Source organism: Callospermophilus lateralis, chromosome 13 (genome assembly GCF_048772815.1).
Source record: "Callospermophilus lateralis isolate mCalLat2 chromosome 13, mCalLat2.hap1, whole genome shotgun sequence".
NCBI classification, from domain to species: Eukaryota; Metazoa; Chordata; class Mammalia; order Rodentia; family Sciuridae; genus Callospermophilus; species Callospermophilus lateralis.
The window spans coordinates 105,307,340-105,321,929 of NC_135317.1; positions in this window are offsets into that span (position 1 = coordinate 105,307,340).

Sequence of the window (14,590 nt, forward strand, 5' to 3'; positions counted from 1 at the left end):
ATGAACCGGTTCATTCATTTATTCTTTTGCAAATATTCAACAAATACCTGTGAAGCACCCATCACATGCCAGGGACTGCTATGGTTTCTGTGGAGAAGAGAGTGAAGAAGGGAGATAAGAGCCTCTGCCCACACTGAGCTTGGATGGTAGGGGGAGGGGAGGAAGTCTGTAAGAGGACAGAAGAGTGAAAACATGGTTCACTGGAACAGCAGTGCTAGGGAGAGAAAGCAAGCTGGTGTGATGGGGCGAGGCTTCCACGAAGGGAGGACCCTGAGTGCAGACGCCACTGGAAATCACATCTAGGAAAAGCCCCACAGTTGCCCAGGGAAGTGTACTCCAGGCAGAGAAGCCAGCAGAGGCCCCAGTGGGGTGCCCCTGGCTCACTGGAGGTCCGGAGTCCAGGTAGGAGGCTGCCGCCATCAGCAGAGCTGCAGAATTGTCCTGGTAGGTGGTGTTTACCGTGAGGCCTTCTAAATGCACACGGTTCTCCTATGGCTTAAGATGACAGGTAAAAGTTCAGGTGTTGAAAACTCAATCCCCAAATTCATATGCTAATGATATTTGGAGTTGGGGCCTTTGGAAGATAATTTGGCTTCACAAGATGAGGAAGAGGGACCCAAGCTGGCACACTTGCTCTGTCACACCATGAGATGCCCTCCGCCATGTTATGATGCGTCAAGAGGACCCCTCCCAGATACTGGCCCCTCGCTCTTAGCCTTCACAGCCTCCAGAACCACGAGCTGAACAACCTCCGTTCCCTGTAGATTCCCCAGCCCGGGGTGTTCTGTTACAGCCACAGACAGAGAGGTTCATCTCCTCTCTTTCCCAGGCTCTGTGACATTTTCTCCCTCAGCATGTTTATGAAACAAGCCTCATACAGACTCCCACTGCTGCATGTCCCTGCTGACTCTGAACAGTGACACCTCTGACACAAAGAGCCACAGGCGAAGCTGAGGTGGTAGAATGGTGAATACTTCACACTGGTCCCCTCTGCACCTACCCCAGTCCCCTTCTCTTGTGTCTTCCTGTATTTCAGAGGCTGGAAAATAAAATAATATTTTCCGGACCTCCTTGTAGCGACGGTTTCCAAGGTGGTTTGAGTGCCACCAAGCAAACTTCTGCTGCAAGACTAGGAGGCCAGAAAAGAGCAAGAGGAGGTGATGGCTGAGTAGAGAGGTGGAGTCTTCTGCAAAGCGTGGTGGAGGAAGCCTGGCGGTGGAGGAAGCCCGGCGTTCTCAGCTGCGCCAACATCGCAGGTACCATGTTGTGAGCAACAGGAAATGGTGGAGGGACATGCTCAAAAACACCGTTTCTCCTGGATGCACTGTCCTTCGCAAGGACCTGCAAGCCTGGCTCTTTGGCCCCCCTGGGAATGCTGCAAGTTTCCAGGGGCCTGTGATAAACACTTTCTGTTAGAGTCCAAGGCGGCGGCTGCCCTCTAACCTGAGTTTTAGGCTTTGGGACTGTGGGGAGGGGAACAAAAGGGATTTTATCAGTGTTCTACCCCCATTCCAAGAACTCCCTGGAAGTTCTTACATTTACCTCTCACTGGCCATAGAAGCCTATCCACATGGCCACACCCCATGCAAGGAGACTGGGGAATGTAGTGGTTGAGTGGCCATGTGTCCATTCGGTTACTGGTGGGCAGTTTGCAGACCCAGCCTCAAAATGTATGAATGCTTTGTGGGCTCTCGATGCACATTGTTATACCGTTTTATCAGACACGTTTGTATTCTCATCTTCACAGAAGATGAAAAGTGCAACATCGGGAAAAAATTAAATACGTATCTAAAGTCTCATGTAGCCATAAAATTGTCTCTTTGTATCAATAAAAGTTTTCAACAAATATTTGAGTGTCTAAATATGCCAGAATCTGTTCTAGAAAGTGAGACAAATACAGGAAACAAAACAGGCAAAGAGCCCTGCTCCCCGGAGAAGCTGGTTGCAAAGTGTGCCACCATAGGGACAGGAGCCCACGGGGTGGAACAGCTAAAGACTGATGACTGTTGATGAAAACTGTGATTGTTGATCCAAATTATGATTTGGATTCTGGAATGATTGACCTGAAACCTTCCTTGTTACATAGATTGTTTGAATATGGAGTCCATTGTCTGGGAACTTGGGGCAGTAAAATCCCTTGCTAGCACATGTTAGCATGTAGAATGGTTCCTTCCCATTCCCTGAAGTGCACATGTCCCCAGAGACAGGGAGAGGATGAGTCGTGGTGAGACTATCATCTAAGAAAGTGATCCAGCCAAGAAATGGAAAGCGTGTGCTGAGGCTTCATGTTAGGAAGGGACGCAGGATGTCTGAAAATGCAGCAGCTGAGAGGGGATGCAGGGAGCTGTGAGCCAGGCATCATGATGGAGATGTCAAGGGACAGGGCAACCATGCAGGAGGTGAGCCACGGCAAGGCCTGGGCCAGACCACACACTGTGTAAAAGATTGCAGTTTTATCCCATTGGTAAAGGGAATTGTTAACCCTCAGAGCAGGGATGTGACATCATTAGAGCAAGCAAAAGGATGGAAGTGAAGCTATTAGCACAGTGCCCAGCTCCTAGCAAGCACATGTGAGATATTGGAGTAACAAGCATTGTTATGCCCTGCTTCCAAGCCTCCGTCTGGTGGCAGTGGAGAGAGGGGGACAAGATGGGGATCTGGAAGGTTGACAACGAGTGTGGAAGAAGACAGAAGAGACATTTTGGAGGAAAACAGCAGGACTCACTGGGAGATGAGGTACAAAGAAGCAACAAGACTCCAGCGTGGCCTCCTGGGTTGTGTGCCCTTTCACTGGGAAAGGACGATGGGCAAGGGGATGCTTTGCAGGGGTTGGGTGTGTGTGTGGGGGGGGGGGATGGTGCCTCAGGCCATCCAGAGAATCGTGTCCTCTTCTGTCCCAGTTTTCTATTCTGATCTAAGACACCCACATCACGTCATTGCAAGGACCTGCTGCTGCCATTCAAAGTGTGACCAAACCGTCCGTGTCTTAGTGCAGCTGGCTTCAGCATTATATTCGAGCCTTGTGAGGAAGAGCATCCACACTGTCTTGCCTCTTCTTCCACTTCCCCAGGGATTTTTTTTTCTTCCTGGCTTTGAAATCTTTCAGGTAATGAGCTGCAAGAAACAAAATCTTGCTCAGACTCTTGTTGTCACATATAAACACTCATCAGACTAAACTGTTACTTTCCCTCTGTCCTCCACGTGATGAGGGAGGAGAAGGGCAGTGAGGGAGACCTCTTGTCCCTGGAAGAGCTCTGTGTGCCCCCAGACCATTAGGTCAAGAGATGAGCAAGGTGCCCCGGGCACAAGGTCAGGCTGCCAGCGCGACTGTCCCGGGAGGGTTTTCTGATGGGGCAGCTTCTTTGAGGACTAAAATCCTTGAAATGCACTTCCCTTTGCCGAAACACAGAATGTGTGTGTGTGTGTGTGTGTGTGTGTGTGTGTGTGTGTGTGTGTAGTTATTTTGTAAAAGCCAAGGACCATTAAAAATTAAATGCTCCTATTAAGGTCTGTTTTACTTGCAGCCCACTTAATGGCTTTTAGGCCTCCCGTGTGCTGCATTGTTGATACTGTCTGGCTCTGCAAAGTAGCCTGGTAATTGAGACTCAACTGCAGGCCCAGGGGTAACCATCCCTATTTCTTCCAACACCCCAGAGTAAAAAGTGGAGTCTAGGAAGAAAGCAAGTGAGATATATCTTTTGATATCTTTCTGATTCCACTCCTCACTTGCCTAAGTCACTTGATAATGTCAACCCTATCAAACCCCCTTTCTCTGCTCCCTTCTCAGATAACAGTTTTAGTGTCCTTTGGGGGGATGCAAAGATGTGTGCTACGTGGTGTAGTGGGGTCAGATCTGGAGTGGAGTGCCATTTCTGCCCGCCGCCCCCCCCCCCCCCCCCCCGGCCCCGAGAGTCCCAGGTTAACTTGGCACAAGTTACCTTCATCCTTCTAAGACTTCAGCTTGCTCACATGTAAGATGGGGTAATAGCAGGACTTGGGGGCTATTATAAGATTGGATAAGATAACACAATACATACAAAGGTCTCAGCACAATGCCTGGTGTTCTATAAATGGCAGAGCAGTCTATAAATGGCAGAGATGGTTAGAAAAATGAAGAGATCAAAAGTGCATGTTCAATACGGCCAACAATCCCAACCAAGCTGTGCAAGTTTCCAATAACAAATAACTGAAGACTTTTAATAGGAGCCAATGTTCCAGGCAAAGCAATGTCTTTGACTGTCTACAGTCTTTCTGCAAGGGGAGAAACAAGACATAATATTTTTAGAGTAGTTCCCACTAATTATTTTTAAATTACATAAAAAATTTGCTGTTTTTCATTAGGCAAGTTTTGCAAGAAAACCACTGGATCACTGCCTCTGTGTGTCTAGGGCCTTCCTGTTCCCAGGTTAATTCCTCCCATGCCCTAAAGCATATACCTGTAAAAACTTTAGAATCAAGCACAAAAGATTCAGTTACCTTTTAAAATTATTCACTTATCTTATGTTCCCATGTTATTATACCAGAAGAACTGTAACCACCCAAACACCATCCAAAAACGTATAAACGTTGTTTGCAAGAACACTCCTGACAGTTCCCGCTGGGCCTATTTGATATAAGCTTAGTAACAGAATGCACTTTGAGTCAGCCTGTCAGACTAAGTTTCTGGCTGGATTTCCTATTTGCTCCTTGTTTATTTAAGAATGTGTTCATGCTCTCCCTGGGGCTGGACATAATTCCCGGTTCTCCCTCTGGGGTACAGCTCTCTGAAGGACCAGTGGTTTTCATGGCTTCCCACAGTTCTCTCTCCTAACACACAATGTGGAGAGACCTAAGCAGGACAAAGCAAAGTAGGAGGCCGTCTTGGGAGCCCTGGTAAGATCTGAGCCTCTGTGAGTTGGAAGCAGCAGTTCCAACAGAACTCAGCAGACCCAAGAAGAAATACCAACGAAATACCCCTGCTTATGCACACATGAGGCTCCTAAGACTCATGGAGCATGTCACACTGTCCAGTGTCCAGTTCATCCTTCTGTCCATCACTATATCTGTCCTTCTGGAATAAAGCTCTGATGGGCCAGACCTCTACAGAGGGCCCTGCAGATCGGGAGCGAAGGCCTCGGCCCTCAACCTCATGCCTTTCCAGTTTCATCTCCCTCTGTAGCTGCCTCCCAGCACACCGACCTTGAACTTACCCCAGTTCACCACGGTTTGCTCCCTCCAGGTCTTTGTACTAGCAGTTTCTTTTCCCTGGAGAAACTCCACCCGTTTGTCAAGGTCCAGCTTAAATACAGTCTTCTTGGGGAAGACTTCCCAGTGCCTAAAACTGAGGTCATCACTTCCTCCCTGGCATTCCTGGGGACTTTGCAACAGGCCTCTGTTTAGCACTGCCCACAAGAGTCCACAATTGTTTCTCCATGTCCCCAGGATACAGTGATCACAGGGTGCTGTCATCAAAGGGCAAGAAACGTGTTTTAGAAATGTGAGGTTCCACTCCTTCAAAACTAGTGACTGAATTGAAGAGAGAACAAATGAACCAACCCAGCCCAAGGGTCCACTGTCAGATCTGAAAGAAGCTGGAATATCAGTGAGGGACAGACCCTCTAGGCGCACTTTGTCACCACTGTCCTACTGGCTGAGTTAAGCTTGGTAAAGTGCTTACTGGGAGCTGATAACAAGAGATACCCAGAGAAAGAGCCTCTGTTCCCAGAAAGCCAAGGGCCCCCAGATGGGATGAAAGAAAGCTTGCAGGTGGCTTTCTCTCCATCATGAGAGTTTGTCCACAAGAGGACAGTAGCACAGGCGACCTGCACAAGGATGAGGGGAGTCGTGTGCAAGAAAGCCTGGTACAGAGCCTCCGTCGTAGGAAAAGTACAGCTCTGTGGCTGGGAAATTCTTCTCATCAAGAGTTCTACACTCTGGAATGTGCAAGGGGAAACAGTCTCAGTAGGGTCTTGACTCAGCAAGGCCTGGAATTGATGCCGGGGGCTGATCTTCAAGATCCTGGGGCATTTCCATTCACAGTGGTCTGAGCCCAGTTGCACACGCCAGCACGGATCGGTACAAGCCTTAAATCAGAACCACCCGTCAGGCCTCCTCCCTCTCTCTGGCTCTGAGCCCTGCCCCCCCACCCCTCGCTGCAGGCTCATTACGGCCTTTCCCAGTGCAGAGACACTGCGTTTGGGGGACTGGTGGAGTGTTTGATATTTTCCACTCTGCGTGTCAAGGGCATTTACAGTCGGCGTCAGAATGTTATGTCGGTCTGAGGAGGCACTTTGAAGTGTTTGTGGTAGAGGCCACATGTGCAGGCAAGATGTGCCTCCTCCCGATCCCTGGATCCCTGAGGTTCCTCTCAGCTCTTTCCCAGCATCATGTGACAATGAACAACACCACTTAACCCTTTCCTTCTTGCTGTAGGAGCTGGTTCTTTGTATTACTAATTTTGAAAGGGGACTTGATCCTCCTCCTCCATCTCGGCTTTGGAAGTGATTTGCAAATCTCGGCAGGCCTTCCACTCACCACTTGTTGGGATTTTTTTTGTGGCTATTTTTGCTACCCCTCCACATCAACACATACTTAGAAACGGATTCCCAATTAGCACTCACAGGGTCAACGCTGCAGCACACACGGAGCTCAGCCCTGTACAGACACCATGGCAGAGCCCCTCCAGAGAGTGGACAAGCTGCTGATCACGCTCTCCCTCCACCCCACAGTCCAGGAGGGTCACCACCAGCAGCAAGGACTCCCAATGCAGTCGTTATCTTTTTACCTTACGAAAGATAATTCACAAGCCACCCTTCCAACCCCTTCCAACGTCATCCAACTATCCCATGAAAGTCTAGGGACCCGAAACCCTGAATTTAAAAACAACACAAGACAAAACACCACATGATACTTTGAGAGGAAATGACCTGAGCCTCTTACCCGGCTATGTGGTTTGGCTTGTGCCGTGGACCCAGGCTGAGACTGCTCACGTCCAAAGCTCCTCTCCACCCTGAGGCTCTGCAGTGTTCTGCTCTCCACTGGCCTGGAAAAGTCCTAGAATTGGCAGGATGGGCTGGGGTGGAGATACAGGTCTCTTCTCAGAGAACATGGGCGTCAGCCTCTTTGGGGATCAGTCTGCATTCAAGAAGCCCTTGGCAATCCAGTGGGAAGAGAACTTTAAAGGAACCAAGTCACTTTCAGGCACTCAGAGGCCTTTTGGGAAAGGTGCCTTGGGCTCGACTCCATCCATTAGTTCAGTCTCTAGATTACACCTATTTCTTATGGATTAGCCCCGCAATGATAGCTCTGCTTCCTTATTTTAATGGAGATCTGAAGAAAGGAAGAGACTTGCCTTAATCTTAGATATTAAAGTACTATTAATAATTCCCACGTGCCTGGCAATGTGCTGGGTGAAACATGACCTGTTTCAGGTTCGTAATAACCCTATGAGGTAAGTGCTATTATTTGCATCTAAACCTCAGGGAGATTGATACTGTGCAAAGATCACATTAGAAAATGGAGGATCTGGGACGCACAGTCAAACTCCCCGACTCTAATTAACATCTACCTTGCTGACTCCACGGCACAATTCTGCTCATTCCGGGTTAGGACCGGTGACCTTCTCACCCACTGCCTGCCCTTGGCCCACATTTTCCCAGCTCTGAGTCAGGAAGACTTCATAAATCCTGAAGGAAGGAGCCAGTGGATGGCAGGTGACAGCCTGGGAAAGGCTGGAGGGAGCAACGGCATCGCCCCAGTTCTGTGATACAAGTCCCCCCCGGGCCTTCCCCGGTACAAACACGACACTGTCCCAAGCAGGCTGGGGCTCCAAACCTCCTGGGGCCAGGAATCCTTGTCCTCCTGTCCAGACGTCCCTCCCTGACAGCATAAACTCACAGACTTCTTTCTTCCAGGGCCACAGGCTCCGAGACTTACTGGTCTGACAACTATTAAGCATCTCCCCTCAAAAAGTTATAATAATAATAAAAAGGTCAAAAAGGAGGACATTGGCTTGCACGGTTTGTCAGAATAACTTCACTGTTTGTGTGTGCTATGCACAGGGTCAAAATGTCTCCTAACACACTGGGCTTTTGCATGCTTGTGAAAAACATCCCCGAGAGGGGGGCAACAGCGAGAGTTAACAGTGTTCTGTTGCAGAACTGCCTTATCTTGTAAGTTGTTCCCAGGGGGGCTTCCATCAGGGCTTAGAAGGGGGGCACACCATGTTGTTGTTGTTGTTGCTTTTCCCCCACTTGGGTTGGAATGAGAAACGTTTCGGGCCACTGGGTCCTGAAAATAAATTGTTTGATGTGGAGTAGTGTCCAAGACGTGTGATTCCTAAAAAGCCCAGCTGGCCCTCATCTTGAACCATGTTTTCAGTCAAGAATTGCTACCTTGGGTCCCCTCGGTGCCTTCAGTGGGGGGACCCTGGCCCAATCTTCCCCAGGAAGACGTCTCCCTCGCTTGAACACAGCTTTATTTCTTTTTGTCTCCAACGCACCAGAAAGAGAGAGATGGGTTTTCTTTGCTGAATGAATTAATCCAAGTATTTTTATTTGTTTTAGAGCTGAGTTGGCAGCCGATTTTCACAAGAGAGGGGATTGGCAGCTAGCTCGACTTTAAATTAGGCATTTGTCACGATTCAGCCCACTCATAAACTTAAAAAAAAAAAAAAAGAAAGAAAAAAAAATCCCAAAATTAAAGGTCAAAACTAGCAGAGCTAAGATCTGCCTGTTTATTTTAAAATTAATAAAACCCGTTGGTGGTCTTTGCCGGCCAGCCTGCACTCCCACCAGACAGTCCACTGTTTCTGCCTCCCCTTCGCTCCCTGTTGCTTCACGCTTGCCCTTGCCCACTGACAGGGGCTCTCACTTTTTCGCCTCCTCTGTCTAATTCGTCTAGTTCTCACTCCATATTGGGGACTCCAGACTGGAAGGGGGCTGGACTGCGCTTTGTGGAGGAGCCCGAGTGCCCAGGCCTGGCTCAGGGCACCTGCTCACGTCAGGGAGCCCCTGGCCGCTCCAGCACCAGCCTCTCCACTGTTCTACCCTCCCGTCTTTGCTCTTTTCCCTCCCCTTCTCCCACTCCAATTTTCTCTGCTTTAACCCAGAGGGAATAAAGCAGCAATTATTCCCTCAGTACCAAACACCTGCTGCATACAACATAAAACACGTGCTTCAGTTGTGTCATTCATTCTAACCAGACTCCTAAAAGGTGATTGTCTTTCTGCTTTGTGAAAGGAGGAGTCAGTGCCCAGCCCAAGCCGGGTCCAGCAGGAATTCCACCCTGGGCTGCCCCAGTCTGTGCTGTCTTTACAGTCTGACCTACATTCTCCACTCCTGGGATGACCTTAGGCCCGAGGGGACCAGTCACCAGGGGGGCCTGGGTTCAGGGCAGTTTAGTCTAAGGTCTGAACAAACACCTGGCCTAGAGACCTTGGCATTTAGGCTTAAGCTTCTGGGGTGCAAGGAGTGGGGTGGCCTGGCAGCAAGACTGCACTAAAGTCAGTGGGTGCTAAGGGAAGAAGGGCCCATTAGTTCCCTTTTATTAGTTGCTATGCATTTAGATAAATTTGGATTTTTAAAGGCAGTATGTGTTTATTACGGCAGTTTTATTTTCCTTAGGATACACCCTCTCCAAAAAATGAAAATAAAAAACTTTAATAGGGGAACACATTGATTGAAAAACACAAACTAGACTGAATAAAAACATTGCAATTATTACTGAAAACCAGAGAATAAGAACCAACTAGCAATTTACCACTGAGAGGAAAGTACTGCCACGCCCTGTGTAAAGGCTTCAGCCACACGTGGTACAAAATAGCAAATGTTCAATTTCAATGCTAGGAAAGAGTTCAGACAAAGACATGTAAACACAGAACCTTCTACTCAATCTCTTTTTAAAACATCTGTGTTGATGAAAGTTTTATTCATAAGAATTTGAGGAAGATTTTGCCTTTTACAAAAAGAAATTCTGCAAAACTTACATGGTAAATTGGATTTTCTTCCTAGCTTGAGGCAAGATATACTTTATGATCTCAGTGTTGATAAGGAGAATTATAGAGGGAAATGAACAATATAGTCAACTAAATGAATATCAAATGCTGATTTTTTTTTCTTGTATTACTTTGATGGTTCAACCAAATGTGCCTGAAATGATGTGTTTATTTGATAAACAGGAGAATATTGATTTATATATTTTAATTTGGCTCTGAAACTTTATCTACTTGCAGCAAAGTATGCTAAGTGAAGGATGGATGGTTCCTTTTAACAGGTTCCGTGTAATGTGATATATTTGTGGCTCGTGTTCATTGATTACTTGGGGGGAACACATATTCCGACCCCCACCCCGATGTTTGCTCTCATGTGAAGGGGTGTGCATCGAGGCCAGGTTTCCATTCTCTGTCCACCCCTTGGCCAGCCTCTGGGTATGGCAGCAGAGGTGGTACAGAGGGTAGAAAATAGAGGCTCACCCGATTTGCTGGTGTTGGGAGAATTAAGATATCTTAATTCTCTTCTTTCTGGAATAGCAGTGTGCACAGGGAACGTGTTCATCTCTTTATCTCTGGGTACTGGCTCTGTCCCTGATGATTTTTAAGAAAGTTGGTTCCAAATGGAAAAAAATAGAGAACCCAGAACTTAATCCACGTTTATGCAACTGTTTGTTTTTTGTTTTTTTTATAAAGGTGCCATGAACGTACAGCGCACAAAAGACAAACTCTTCAATAAATGGTGATGGCCAAATTGGAGATGCATGTGCAGAAGAAGAATGGAAATGAATCTCTTTCTCTCACCATACACAAAGTCACCCCCAACTGATCATGGCCTGAAACTATGAAATTATTCCAAGAAAACATAAGGGAAACTCTTCAAGATTTTGATGTAGGCAACAATTTTTTTAAAAAAAAATAGAATCTCCGAAGCACAGGCAGCAAACATAATAAGAGACAAGCAGAATTACATCAAACTAAGCAGCTTCTGCCCACAAAGCAACAATACAGGATACAGAGACAGCCCACAGAAAACATTTACAAATGGTACACCTGGCAAGGGATTCAGAAGGCATAAGGAATTCGAAAAGATGAACACAAAAACCAAACAATCCAATCTAAACAATGAACTAAAGAACTACACTCAAATACATGAAAAAAAAAATGCTCAGTTTCATTATTCATCACAGAAATGCCAATCAAACCCAGGATGAGATATCATCTCACCTCAGGATAGCCATCATCAAACAAAGGCAGGAATTAACACATGCTGGTAAGAGTATAGAGTAAAAGCAACTCTTGCACACAGTTGGTGGGAGTGCACATGAACTCAGCCATATTGGAAAATACGGCGGAGATTCCTCACAAAACTGAAAATAGAACTACCATGTGATCCAGCAAGTCCACTGTGGGTGTAGACCCAAAGAAGATGAAACCTTTATACCAAGATGCTTGCACCCCACGTTTATTGAAGCACGATTCACAATAGTTACAATACAGAACCCGCCCCAATGCCCTTCAGCAAATGAAGGGACCAAGAAAATGTGATGTATTTACACAATGGAATACTGCTCCACTACAAGAAGAAAGAAATCCTGTCATTCACAGCAATATGGATGGAAGTGGAGAGAATTATGTTGAGTGAAACAAGCCAGAAACAGAAAGACCAACTCCACATGTACTCACTTATGGAAGCCAGTAATTCGACCCTGTAGAAGTACAAAATCGGAGAGTGATCACTAGACATGGGGAGAGATGGGGGAGGGAGACAAAGAAATCAAGGGGGGCTTTGAGGGAATGGGAAGGGTGCTGAGTCTGGTGAGGATGGAGACCAGAGTAAGGGGTGGATACGTTTGACCAGCAACACACATGCCTGTATGGAAATGTCATAGTGAATCCCATTAATCTGTGTAATTAATATGCATTGATAATCAAAACTAAAAAGAAAGAAATGTGGCCAAGTTCAGTGCTGCAGATGAGTAACTTGGTACAATTTTAGGATCAAGACCAGCTATCTAAATTGAAAGTGAAAATGTGGTTCCTTCCCTTTGTTGAGAAAATCTGAAAAAAGTGCCGTTGAAGGTACACATAAGACTTTTTCCTTTTTTTCCTCTCTCTCATCATGTGATTTTCTTATTTGCAATTTAATATCATCCTGAATAAACAGAAAAGTTTTAATTGTTACCATGAATTTTTTTCATTCATCTTTCTATGGTGCAATAATAGCCTTAAATGAAAATATCAGCACATTTACCTCCTGTGCAAAACCACCACATATCTTAATTCACATTTACTGTCTTATTCCTAAACTGGCCAGAAGAAATAAACACCCACCAACTAGAGGACACTTCCTCAACCTGATAGCAGTCAGCTACAAAGAAACATAGCTAGTGTCATCCTTAATTGTGAAATACAGAATGCTTTCCTTTTTACATCAGAAGAAGTTAAAAATATCTCCCTTTATCACCATATTTAACAAAATAATGGAGGTTCTAACCATAGCAATTAGGTTAAAGAAATAAATTTAAAAATGATGCAACAAGATTGGAAAGGGAAAAGCAAAAATATGTCTATTTGTAGATAACAATTTAGACAATCTTAAGGAATTCACCAAAAAACATTTAACACTGATAAATGAGTTCTGCAAGGTTGTGGGATACAAGATTAACATACAAAAACCAACTGGGTTTCCATGTGGTAGCAATGAACAGACTGGAAATGAGAATGAGGAAGCAATTCCATTCACAATAGCACAAAGAATAAATACCTAGAGATAACTTTAACAAAAAAGTACAAACTTGTGCACTCTACACTGAAAACCATAAAACATTATTGAAAGAAATTAAAGAACCAAGTAACAGAAAAACAAGAATGGCATAGGTTTAATATTTCCCCTTCCCACGAGCCACTGGACTGATGCACTGAGCCGCCGCCAGAAGTCAGGATCCCGGGAAATTGAGCCTGTTGACTCCCCTTTCCAGAGTTCCACTGCCCCTACCCACGGCAGATAGGTCATCCTTTAAACTTCTGCACGGTGACATGCTCAGAGCTTCGCCTGGGGTGGAGGAAGGGACTTGAGAGGTTCTTCCTTCCGGTCCTGTGGCCTCCTGTGCCACTCATCCCACACACCAATGCCATGCCAGCCCAGGTGGGAACAGCCCCCGCTCTTCCCCTCCTTGAGATGACATAGATGCACGCTCTTGCACCTAACCCACATCCACCCGCCTCTGCCTGTGGTAGAGGGTGGCAGGGGTCACAGAGTGAAGAGGAAGAAGATAAGCAGGTCCCGGCAGAGGAAGCCGGGGAGTAGTGAGCAGAGAACTCCCCTGGAGCAGGCAGTGGGGACTGGGTGTGAGCCCCGGCTTCAAACCCTGGTATGGTAATATGATACACTAGAACTGCAAAATGCAAATTCAAAGAGAAAATTGTTTAAAATTTTAAGAAAGCGACCACAAAACACGTAGTCCTGCCCTTGAGGCCCTTCTCCACAGGGGGCCGTGCCACTGGGCTGGTTGCTGTCCATAGGCTAGCCCTGCCTAAGGTTCAGAATAAGAAGTTCACACGCTCATCCACAAAAATCACTCTCATCTATTGGCTTTGTTGTTAACTGAAGTGATAATTTGTTCCTCATTTGACCTGTCACTTTTCCTTAATTCTCAATTGGTTCAAAGTGAAGGACTACCCAAAGTCTAACTTCACCTACCTGATTTTTGCTTCTTGAAAGAAATACAGAAAAAGCAACAATTAGTTCATCATGAGGTCAAGTTCTAGGCTTATCAAATTGGAGGCAGTATTAACTAGAGGTTGAAAACAAGGGTTTGTGGAACAAATTTGGTTTCAACCTCCAAGTTCTATCACTTTTAATTAATGCTCCCTAGTTAATTATCTCTCTCCTTTTGCCCTATAGGTAAAATGTATATGATTCTAGTACCTACTTCTAAGTATTGAAAAAATTTAATAAGATTATATACATAAGGCTTTGGCATACAGCAAGCTCTCTATAGTGCTATTTTTAAAATTTTGCCAATTTAATATAAACTGCATTCTAGTCATATTGAAATTCCTTTAGACATACAACTGAGTCTAAAACCCAGAAGTGTAGTACTGGCACATAAAGGGCACAGCTTCTAAGCTTCTCAATGACACTAAGTAGACAGTACTTTGGATGGTCCCCTAGAAGTCCTAGTGCTACTTCCTACAAATTCATTGGAATTTCAGGGCAAGAAATGCCTGGTTTCAGCTGTGGTAATAACTAAATCCATTCATCCAAGATGATTTTAAAGGTGCCCATGTCTATTGTCCACTTATGTTTAAAATTCAATTCAATGCTATAAAATAGATTGAAAAGTTTTCAATTATATTGATTTTTGCTAATGATTTTAGTCCATTGTGTTAGCTTTTTTATTTATTATTTTCTTTTAACCATTCTGTTTCATTCATTTTTTGACGTGTTTGTTATCTTTTGTGGTGATCTTGGTTTACCTGTCATCCAGGAGACCTACCTATTCCCAGAGAATTACTTCCTCCTGCTTCTCCCCAGGAAGCTAAGGAACATATGTTTTCAGGTAAGTATTTTTGTACAGTGATATCACAGTACACTGGGCTCTGAGGTCAGGCAAGTCA